Source organism: Chelonia mydas, chromosome 11, assembly GCF_015237465.2.
Source record: "Chelonia mydas isolate rCheMyd1 chromosome 11, rCheMyd1.pri.v2, whole genome shotgun sequence".
NCBI classification, from domain to species: domain Eukaryota; kingdom Metazoa; phylum Chordata; order Testudines; family Cheloniidae; genus Chelonia; species Chelonia mydas.
In genome coordinates this window covers 79453157-79465243 of record NC_051251.2, presented here as the reverse complement: position 1 = coordinate 79465243, position 12087 = coordinate 79453157, and positions in this window count along the sequence as shown.

Here is a 12087-nt window from a genome sequence, read left to right as displayed (position 1 = left end):
TCTTAGAGACTAACAAATGTACTTGAGCATAAGCTTTCGTGGGCTACAACCCACTTCTTCAGATGCGTATCAGATGGGTTGTAGCCTACGAAAGTTTATCCCCAAATTTGTTAGTCTTTAAGATGCCACAGGACTCCTCATTGTTTTTCCTGAAACTGACTAACACAGCTACCCCTCTGAAACTTGACACCTAAGAACGGGATCCACAAAAACCAGCACGCTAGGCCAGGAGCCTCCAGTAGCAAAGTGGAAATTTTCTGTTATATTTTTCTGAAGCCTATGTGTGCCTCAGTTTCTCCTATGTGATGCATTGTTACCTAGTGGGTGAAAAAGGACTGTTTGCTCTCAGAGCAGGCTAAAAGGCATAGGCATGAATGTCCTCTTGCTGTCTGAGACTGAATGGCTGGCTGGATAAGGAGAAACCTATTAGACAATAGCAAACCCAGTTACCTGGACATTGACACCCAGCACCCAACCACCCAGAGGCAGATGGAGCCCCCTCACCTCTCAGCGGGGAAGCCAAGCAAATATCCCCCAGATGGAGAACAAAGGACTGCGAAGGTGTGAGGTGGGAGAATAAGAGTTGGCTGCTGGAAGGAGTTGGGGCTCTGACCAAGGAGGTCAGATGGGGAGGCAGATAGTGCTTGAACAAGGGGATTCAGAACAGCTTGGCTGGGTTCTGGGCTGACCAGCCTGGCCTATGCTTTGCTTTTCATTTCTCTATGATAACCTAAGGACTTGCTATGCTGTGTCCAATTGACTAAAAAAGCCGGTTGTTTGGGCAATGTTATTTGGACTGTCACTGCAAATGCTGGATGAAGTGCGTTACTCCCTGAGGAGTGGACAAGTGTTCACCAGGCGTCTATCTCAGTTGTACTCGCTGAACAAAGCCCCCGCTGTGAGGCAGGAGTGCTGGAGCTCAGAGGCTCAGTGTTAGGAGGTGGTGAGGCTGCGTGACTTATCCTGGAGGAGGAGTGAGACCCCGAGGGGGTCTGGAACACTGAACTGGTTCCTCTTAGAGACTATTCCAAAGCTGGGGCCATAGCACCAATCCTGTGGGTCCGTGACACCTCCTGGGGAGATGCTGATGAGAGCGGTGTGTCCTGAGCCCAACCCCTCTCACAGAAATAGGTGTCACCGTTCAGAGCACCCATACCTGTATCTCCTCTCACTGATGCTGCAAGAGCAGCCATTCTCCAGCTCCCCCCAGCCATTGCCTCTGTTGGGTGGGGACCCACGTCCCTCTTCCTTCTGATCAGGGTGTGTCTAGGCTGCCGAATTCCTGGCACTCACTGTAATTCCCAGCACAGACAGGCTGTCCTAGGACACCTGCTTGCTTTCACTTCTGAGACGGCTACAGAATAATTGCTACAGGTGTAAAGTTACCACTCAGCTCTTTCTAAGCAAGCCCACATCATTCATAAGGTAAAAAGATGACATATTAAAAGCAATACAAGAACCTACACACCTGTTAATAAGCTTACCAGGCACCAGCCCACTCTAGGGGTTTCCTTCTGGTTAAAGCTCATCAGAGCTTCAGCTCCAAGCAAGGCCACAGTCTTATGAGGCCTCAGCCGGCCAAGTCCTTCCACTCCTCCCCTAAGGACTGGGGCCCTTAGGGGACCAGGGTCCTGTCCATTTGCTGGACCAGGAAGAAGGCCCTGAGTCATTTTAACCTTTTGGGTGTAAACTTGAAAGCTGGTTCTCCCTCTGGAGCACTCATGGGGAAAAGCTGGGGGCCCCAGGCTCAGTAACTCCTCCCCCACCCTCCCAGAACTTCTGGAGCACCGCAAACAGCTGATTTGCGGTGTTCAAGCTCAGGGAGGGAGGGGGAGGAGCAGGGACTGGGGGACACTTGGGGGAAGATGCGGGACAGCTGTGAAGTCCTGCGGCCGGGGGCCAGGAGCGCAGCCCAGCGGCAGGCAGCCGGGAGCTGTCCCGGCCCCTGGGCTCCGTTGCTGGCTGCGGGGCTCTGCAGCTGTCCCTGCTCAGTCAATGCCAGCTTTTCTGCTTCCGCTGGAGTGGAAACCCACAGCCGGCAGCAGCAGAGGGGCCGGCATTGACCTGACCTCCCCTGGTCCGGTAAATTCCCTGGTTTGGGACCAGTCAGGTTCCGAGGGAGCTGGACCAGGGAAGTACGACCTGTAGCTACTTACACCCTTCAAGTCTTAAAACACAAGTACACTTTCACAATTACACAATAAAACAAGGTTCACAATATCACAGCTGGGCTCTTACTTCACTTTATCTGGGTCTTATATCTCACTGATTGACTGGTGACATCCTGCCCCTTATCCACCCGCAAGGGCATGGCGGACAATGTTTTAGGAGCTTCGACGAAAATGTAGTTCTCAGAAAGTCTGGAAGGTTCCACGCGATTCTACAAAGCTCCAGAACATTCTAGGAAGTTAGTGAAAAATGAATCCACATATGGAATACTGGAAACATTTTACTTCAGACATTCTATTTTCCCTTTTGTCACTAACAACAAAAACAGCACCCTGAGCCCGGTGCCCCCCTGAGCCTGGTGGTTGCCTGGGTCACCTGCCCTTAAATCCAGCCCTGGGGTGGGTGCCATAACATAAGAACATAAGAGCGGCCAGACTGGGTCAGAGCAAAGGTCCATCTAGCCCAGTATCCTGTCTTCCGACAGTGGCCAGTGCCAGGTGCCCCAGAGAGAATGAACAGCTTCCGCGGCTGCCTCCATGTCCCTACTTGTGGCAACCTCATGGTCTGTATGGCCCCTGTATCCCTCTAATGGGTTAGCAGAGAGCTTAATTCCCTTATCTGTGCATTAGGGACAAGCAGATTTCCCTTTCAGTCAGTAGGCCCTGTCCCTTCTGGAAAAATCATGGAGCAGGTCCAAAAGGAATCAATTCTGAAGCACTTAAAGGAGGGGAAGGTGATCAGGAACAGTCAACATGGATTCACCAAGGGCAAGTCATGCCTGACTAACCTAATTGCCTTCTATGACGAGATAACTGGCTCTGTGGATGAGGGGAAGGCAGTGGACGTGTTATTATTTGACTTTAGCAAAGCTTTTGATACAGTCTTCCACAGTATTCTTGCCAGCAAGTTAAAGAAGTATGGGCTGGATGAATGGACTACAAGGTGGATAGAAAGCCGGCTAGATCGTCAGGCTCAACGAGTAGTGATGAACGGCTCCATGTCTAGTTGACAGCCGGTATCAAGCGGAGTGCCCCAAGGGTCAGTCCTGGGGCTGGTTTTGTTCAATATCTTCATTAATGATCCGGAGGATGGCGTGGACTGCACCCTCAGCAAGTTTGCAGATGACACTAAGCTGGGAGAAGTGGTAGATACGCTGGAGGGTAGGGATAGGATACAGAGGGTCCTAGACAAATTAGAGGATTGGGCCAAAAGAAATCTGATGAGGTTCAACAAGGACAAGTGCAGAGTCCTGAATTTAGGACGGAAGAATCCCATGCACTGCTACAGACTAGGGACTGAGTGGCTAGCCAGCAGTTCTGCAGAAAGGGACCTGAGGATTACAGTGGATGAGAAGCTGGATATGAGTCAACAGTGTGCCCTTGTTGCCAAGAAGGCTAAAGGCATTTTGGGCTGTATAAGTAGGGGCATTGCTAGCAGATCGAGGGACGTGATCATTCTCCTCTATTCGGCATTGGTGAGGCCTCATCTGGAGTACTGTGTCCAGTTTTGGGTCCCACACTACAAGAAGGATGTGGAAAAATTGGAAAGAGTTCAGCAGATGGCAACAAAAATGATTAGGGGGCTGGAGCACATGACTTATGAGGAGAGGCTGAGGGAACTTGGATTATTTAGTCTGCAGAAGAGAAGAATGAGGGGGGATTTGATAACTGCTTTCCATTACCTGAAAGGGGGTCCCAAAGAGGATGGATCTAAACTGTTCTCAATGGTAGCAGATGACAGAACAAGGAGTAATAGTCTCAAGTTGCAATGGGGGAGGTTTAGGTTGGATATTAGGAAAAACTTTTTCACTAGGAGGGTGGTGAAGCACTGGAATGTATTACCTAGGGTGCTGGTGGAATCTCCTTCCTTAGAGGTTTTTAAGGTCAGGCTTGACAAAACCCTGGCTGGGATGATTTAGTTGGGGATTGGTCCTGCTTTGAGCAGGGGGTTGGACTAGATGACCTCCTGAGGTCCCTTCCAACCCTGATATTCTATGATTCTAGGGTGCACCCTGTCACTGCCTTCCTCCTCAGGCATTTGCCTGCAAAGCTGGGGGTGTCACCTGACCCCTCTGGGAGTCTGGCTGGGCAAATGTGACTCCCCCTCAGCTGTTCTATCTGCAGCTTTGCTCACACACCCTTTTTGCCTGTCTGAGGCTACCCGAGGGGCTGATTCAGCCCTTCTGCATTCAGAGCCCTAAGGTCATTCCCCAAAAACAAAGAACATGGACTATCAGACAACACACCGACAGCCTGCACTCCTGGCCCTTCCTAGGGCTGTATCTGTGACATAGGCAGCATGAAGGATTTTGCATCAGGAACCTTAACCCACATTTGGCATCCTGGGGGGCATCTGATGGGGTTTCACTTATCTATAGTCTTAGCAGTCTCTCCACCCACTGAACCTCTCCCCATTAACCACCACCTTCCACTCCCGCTGGTGATCTGCTGGCTCAGCACCCAGGAGGGTGCAGCATGACACGTACACAGCGGTGTGGGGTGTGAGTGAGTCAGCACGAACCTTATGTGCCTTTGGCAAACTGGCTGCGAGACGCTCTCCCTCGGCGGTTCAGTCACACAGTTACCTCTGTGACGTGGGGGTGCAGCCGGCTTTTCCAGCACGGCTCTGCAGCTCAGTGGGCGTCGTGGGCATTCTCAGGCAGTGACCCTGCTGGCCACAGATGGCACACTGCTTCTCCCCACCCACCCCAGGGCTTCTGGGAGGTGGTTTCCCTGCCCCCTGGTTGTGGGGCTCAGCATGGTCCTGATCCCTGTCCTCTGATCCCATTCCATCTCTATTAGATTTTCTCCCAAATCCGGGATGACTAGCCACATACTGGTCTGCCAGTTTTCCAGCTATAGTCAGTGGTGGATTACTGCAGGGGCCCATGGGGCCCATGCCCAGGGGCCCCGGCTGATTTGGGCTCCCCCCACCCCGCAGGAGTGCCGGAACTCTGGACCCGTCCCCTGCTCCTCCTCTTTCCCCTGAGGCCCCGCCCGCTGGCCAGGCTGGAAGCTGGAGCCCCCCCTGTAGTTGGGTGGGCATATTCTCCTGCCCCACACACATGGAGCTGGCCAAGCCACTCGCCTGAGCACCCTTGGCCCTGCCCCCGCGTGGAGGTGGCCTGAGACCCGCCCCCTGAGCGGAGCTGGCCCAGCCTCCCTCCCCCCCATTGTTTCCCTCCCCAAACCTCTTTTTGGAAAAAGCGGGCATTTTTCCTGTTTGCTTTTGCCAGCAGGTGATCAGTTGACAGGAGCAAATGGGACAATTTGGGATCACTTGCCAAAAAAGTTGGGATGTCCGGGGCAGCACTTAAAAAGGGGACTGTCCTGGCCAAAACAGGATGTATGGTCACCCTAGGCTGTGGACTCTCCACCTGCCCTGGGCCAGGACCAGGGGGGGCCTGAGAGCAGCCCCCAGCCGATGTTCCTGCCCCCCGGGGCGCACCGCCCAGGGCAGGTGGAAGGTCCGGGGCTTCCCGCAGCAGCCCAATCTCTCTGGGCAGCTCTTACCACAGCCTGGCTCCAGCTTCCAGCCTGGCCTGCCTGTGGGGTGGGGTCCCAGGGGCAAGGAGAGGGGACCCGTGGCGGAGCAGGGAGTGTGGGGGGTCCAAATGTTCTTTGTGCCCATGGCCCCTATCAATCTGAATCCGCCTCTGGCTATGGTCACATCTCTGGGATTTCTGACTATTAACTGTGATGTCAGGTTTGGGCAGCAGAGTCAACATGGTTCAGGAACAGATACAGAGCATGTCTAGTAACTGCAGCCGCCGCCAATTTCTGGGCCAGGTGGTCAGCCCTGCACTCTACACGTGTGCTGAGCCACCACATCACAATGCTTTAAGTGAGCTGAAGATATTTTTGTTACTTACAGCCTCTCTGACGGTGACCTTTGTGGTTACTGCAGTCACTGACTCATTAATAGTACCATCATAATGTAAGAAAAGTGTAAGAGGCAATGTTGTGTTTGCAAGTTAAATTTTCCTGGAGCACATCGTTACTACAAGATAAGGTTTATATTATGTGTGATTAGCGACGGGTAGAGGCTGCAATCAAAGAGGAATTTTTACAGTTAAAGCACATCCCTCGGTCCCCGTAGTGCTGGGAGGGTGTGTGGGGAGGTGCAGGGGTCAGGGCAGGGGGCTGGTATGTAGGGGGGTGCAGGGGTCAGGGCAGAGGGCTGGTGTGTGTGAGGGGGGTGCAGGAGTCAGGGCTGCGGAGGTGGGCTGGGGCCGTGGGGGTGCCCCCAGCCCCCTGCCCTGAGCACTCACATGTAGGGTAAATTTGTCAGCCCACAACAATGATCTTTTCTTTGCTCATCAAGTCACCTTTAAGGAAGGGCCATTTTTCAAGGACTTGACATTTATCTCCAACTGCAGATTTTGCTGTTTCCTCTCTAATTCTTGCATTTTGAAATAAAATCCCGATATATCCCCTTTTCCCTCTAGCTATTAAATACTAATATATATCTTCGATAGAAGGAAGAGCAATGTCTCTGATGGACAACTGCCCAGCCCCAGTTTGCCCCATTCCAGTTGCTTCTTCCCCTCCGCGTGCCAACCCAGCTCCCCCAAACCATGTCAGTCACCTGCCTCTTCCCTGCTGCTGCCCTCTCCCAAATGCCATGGGACCTTCCAGCTCCATCCTCCCCTATCAACTTGGCATTGCCCAGGGCTCTCTGCTACCTTGGTTAATGGCAGGGCACTGGGGCAACCAGCATTTTCCAGTTATTTATGACCGTGGATTTTTCTCTTTTTCTCTCTGTTGATCCAAAATTCCTCTGATTTTCTCTATTTTCCATCTGATTTCCAAATTAGATAGAAACTTCCCTCTGAGTTTTTGTCCCTTTTCTCTAACCATCAGTCACTAATAGAAACTCTCCTCAGATTTTCCCAATTTCCAGTTAAGGTTCAAGTATTGGTATAAAATCCCTTCACAGCTGGGGAGTTTCCCATCCCTTTTATCATCAGCCATTTCTCCTGTTACTGGAGGGGAGCTGTCGCTGTATCCTCACCCCGCTTGAGTTATATCCCTCCATCCCTTCAAGGTGCCAGCCCTGCCCTAGGGCAGCCCCGGGCTCTGCCCACATAAACTCCTGAGCCAGACACTTCCGGTGATTGAGAGGGAGCTGGGTAAAAGTGCTGGGGACAGACAGGAAAGTGACTCTCTTCATAAACAACCCCTCTACACTCCCAACTCTGCTCCCCAGGGGGTTGTGAATCCCAGAGCAGCTGCTGTCAAACTGCCTGTAGTGAGGCGGTGTGGGTCCCCGCCACCCCGGAGAGAGACAAGCCCCCCCGGACACCAGAGTGGGCGGAGCCGGGAGCTCTGAGCCCGCCCCCAGAGGGTCAGGCGTGGTACTGGAAGTATAAAGGCCGGACCCCAGAGCTCACTGGGAGAGCAGCCACCAACGAGACCAGACACCTCTGGCCTAGCTCTCAGTTGGGAAGCCCCAGCGGCCTGCGGTGGACCCAAGGGCTGGCCGGGCCTGCCCCACGCCAGCTACCCGGAGGAACCCAGGGTGCTGGACGCCCCTGGGGACACCACCCCGACCCAGGTACCTCCAGAGGGGGAGTCTGGAAGTAGCCTGGGGGCAGCCGACCCTAGTCTGGCTGCAGCACTGCCAGAGCCCATGTCAGTGTGTTGTGGCCAGGATCCCCACTGACCCAGCAGCGGATCTTCTACCGCTGCTAGGGCCCCGGGCTGGGACGCAGTGGAGTGGGAGGGCCTGCATCCCCCCTGCCACCCACCTCGCAGGTGGCCGTCTCCCCCTCTCCCAGGCCGCTTGGAACCTGAAGCCTGGGTGTGCTATTTACCTGTGTTTGCTCAGCCCCTGCCTGAGCACCTGACTCACCATTGCCCTGCCCTGACCTAGGGCCTGGGCTGACGACTAACTATGTTGTTTCTGCCCTCACAAAGGCTGCGGAGGAAGACTCCTGTGGCCGGACTAATTCCCTGCTAGATCTCTTCCCGAACTTAGTGAGGCAGCGGGGGCCCTGCCGCCCCTGAGATTGGTGAGCCCCGGCTAACCTCTCTACAGTGCCACGCACAGGTTCTTGCTCCCGTTTGCGCCTGCAGAAGCTGATCCCACTATGAGAGAGTGAACGCCCCTGGGAATGGCACAGAGACAGTGTATCCCAGCTACAGAGGTGTTGGAAATATCAGATGCATGTGTCATGTACCCAGGCCAGGGTAATGTTATGCTAAGGTAACTGACTGTGGCCTAGTTTTTGCTTGATGTGTCGCATTGCAAAATTCATCCTTATGTGGACTTGCTTAAATAAGGCTTATAGCTGCTGTGTGGGATTGAGGGGATGTTTTGTACAGTGCTGAAAGGCAGAGCTAAGAGGAAGATAATCAGTAAACTCTTAATACACAAAAGGTACTGGCCAATTCCCTATCAGGAGTATCTTTTTATGGAGTAAGGTGACACGGTGGCATGAAAATAGCATGGAGAGCAAAAGCTATGTAAATTGAAGTCTGTACAGGCGTATAGGTTATTAGATGGTCATAGTGTGGAAAGGTACGACTATACTAGAGTGGAAGGGTGGAGTTGGAGACTTGCAGGAGAAATCCATTGTGACCCACCTGTGCCCTAGGAGAAGGTAACTGGCCAATGTCTTTCTCTGTATATGTCATTCATTGCTTTTATAGTAACTGTAAACACTAGGTCATGCTTTTGGTTCAATTAAGGGTTTGAATGAATAAATCTAAGTATGTCAGCCCCCAGTGTGTGGTATTCCTCACCCCCGCAGAGGGAAGGAGATATACAGAGAGAGAGAGAAACTGAGAGAGCATTAAGGAGGGAGGGAGGTTCCTGGCTCCCATCCCTGCCCAGCCCCATTCACTGCAACATGCCTGGGCAGATTGAGTTTCTTGGGTACAAGGTGAGGAGCAGAGAGTGGAAAAGCCAGTTCCTGCCTTTGCCTGGTCCCCAAGGGGCTGTGGGGGGGATGTGCTGCCCTGGGAACAGTGTCTGGGGGAATCCCCCAGAGCAACTCCTTTGATTCTGCTCTTTTCTAGCATTTGGTTCATAGACTCCGTTATTGGGAGAGGAGGTTAGAAATGCCTGGTGGGTTTAGTCCTGGAGTCAGGGCCAGCCCACAACATTTTGGCACCTGAGGCCCAGAGCTCAAATGACACCCCCATGTCCCCTCGCTTGGGCCAAAGCTTTGAAAGGTCTCAATTCTGCCTTCTTCCTGTTCTACTCTTCTCATGGTACTTCTCTGCCACCTACCCCAATAAAGAAGAACTAATAACTTAAAATGCCTTGTTCAAAAATGTTAAGTAACACTTAATTTTCAAACGCCTGAACAGCAAAGATAATTTTTCTTGTCTGCATAGTAAACACTGGCATTTTTATCTGTTTGAATAATCAAAATGGTGCTTTCCGTGCCTTCTTGGTTACAAAGATTTGAACTGCTTCCTGCTGAAGGTCCACAGTCTGGGCCAGCTCATGCTCTATTGAGCTGGTTGCAAGGCCAACCAGCCTCTCCTGTGTCATTGTGGAGCGTAGATGTGTTTTTATTAACTTCAGCTTGGCGAAGCTGTGTTCTCCACTGGCGACTGTTACAGGAAGTGTTAGAAGTATGCGCAGAGCAACAAAACATTTGGAAAGAGGGTGGTCGTCTTATTTGTGCACATATATTCCAGAACAGCCTTTGGAGTTGATCCTGCTGAAATGTATCTTGAAAGGGCTTTCAGTTCATCACCTAAATCATTCGCATCAATATCGTGCATGTCATCACGTGTCAACATTGTCTCTAGTGCCCTGTATTGCTGGCGTAGGTCTTCTTCAGGTATAGTGAGGAGTTTTGGAATATCATACAACATCCCAAATATACTGCTGTGTTCCTTGAGCTGCATAAAACATTCTTCAACTGATTGTATTGCACAGTCTAGCACCTGGTTAAAGAATTCAACTTTGAATTGTTGTTTGGGGTCTCTTATGGAATTATCCCATGCCTCGTAATCAAAATGTCTTCTTCTTCGGTGACTCTTGTATTCTTGAATGGGTGGGAAAATAGCTTCAGTGTGAAGTTCCTCTGCCAACTTCTGTGCACTCTCCAGAACATTTTGAAATCCCTCATCTGACCGGTAAGATTGTAGGTATGACTTTGCTTTGTCCAGTTGTTCCATTGCTCCAGATATATCAAGATCAACACGTTGGAGTCTCTTGCTTACAACATTTATTTCAAACAGTATGTCATGCCACAACACTAAGCCACACAGAAATTTGAAGTGATGTATGTTTCTGGTGATTCCATTTCCCTCTGCCACTGTTCTCCCATGAACAGTTCCTGTCATAGAATTATCCTCCATAATGGCAATTATGGCATCATCTGTCTTTCCAATTTGGTGTTCGATAGGCTTTATCGCCTCCACTCGACTTTCCCATCGTGTGGCACTCAGTGGTTTCAGTGTCAGAGAGGATGTTCCCAGATGTTGCTTTAAAATTTGCCATCGATGAGTTGAGGCAGAGAAAAATACATAGATGCTTTGAATTACATTAAAAAATTCAGCAGCCTCATTAGAAGCTGATGCTGCATCACTGACCACCAAGTTCAATGAATGAGAACTGCATGGGACAAAGAAAGCTTGAGGGTTTAACTCTCGGATCCATGTCTGCACTCCTCTGTTCTTTCCTCTCATGTTGGCACCATTATTGTAGCCCTGACTTCTCATGTCAGCAGGGCTGGCCTTACTATGAGGCGAACTGAGGTGGCCGCCTCAGGTGCCAGACTGGGGGGTGGGGTTGGGGGGCACCACTAGGACCCAGAGTGTAGAAAATTGTGTCTGCTGCTGGTGCATATGTATTCTCTCTGCGCTAGATGCACAGAGATGGTGGACCTTTCAAAGTTTTGGCCCAAGCGAGGGGGCATGGGGGCGTCATTTGAGCTCCCCGCCTCAGGTGCCAAAATGTTGTGGGCCGGCCCTGCATGTCAGCTATCGCAATTCCCATAACTTCCAGCTTTTTAAGAAGCACATTTGTCATACCAGCTGCTGTACTATCATCAATGTCAATAAATTCTAGAAAATGCTCTCTGACAGTCATCATTGCAGGGACATTTTCACTAGGTTCTGTTTTTGTTACAAAACGCCCCATTAAAGTAATTTGTTCCGTATGGCTGATGTCAGGTGTGCAGTCCAGAATAACAGAGTAATATCTTGTTGACTTCAGATCTGCCACAATCTTCTGTTTGACTTTTCTTGCCAGTAACTGATCTCATTTTGAATTGTTTTTCCAAAGTAATGGTGTGTGTACCTTTCTTGGGTAGTGACTCTTCTTAGATGCTCCTGGAGTACAGCATCAAACTCAGCCATCAGCTCCACAATTTTAAGGAAGTTTCCATTGTTTGGCACATACGGCTGATCTGAAGTGCCACACAGTGCTAGGTTTTGGGGAGCAAGCATTCTCACAATGGCAATGAGCCTTTTCAGAACATTTTGTCAGCAAAGAGACTCGGTTGCAGTCTTCTCTTGATGCTGATCATCTATGGTGGCCTTTAACCTTTATCTCATCTCAAGCTCTTTCCACTATGGAATGCTCTCTGGTGATTTGCTGCCTTCTCATGGCATGCCAAATTTCTAGCCAGATTTTTCCAGTCCTTTATTCCTGTAGAACCCAATGTGGCTAGAACATTAGACTGGAAGAGTTTGCAACAAAAACAGTATGCAGCATTCTGGGTTTTTGAGTACATAAGCCATGGCCTCTTCACTTTGTCACCATTGGGGATTTCAGGCCAGTAATGAGTTGGATGGAAACTTCTATTTTCATTGTCTTTGGGGAACATGAAGTTTCTCACTTGCTGTGGCCCACGCAGTACAAGGAAGTCCCTCGGGCTACTGCTCAAGTGGGTCCACAGTCCTGGATCATCTAGACTTAAGGAACTAAACTCAGCAGCAGCTGTTTCTTGTG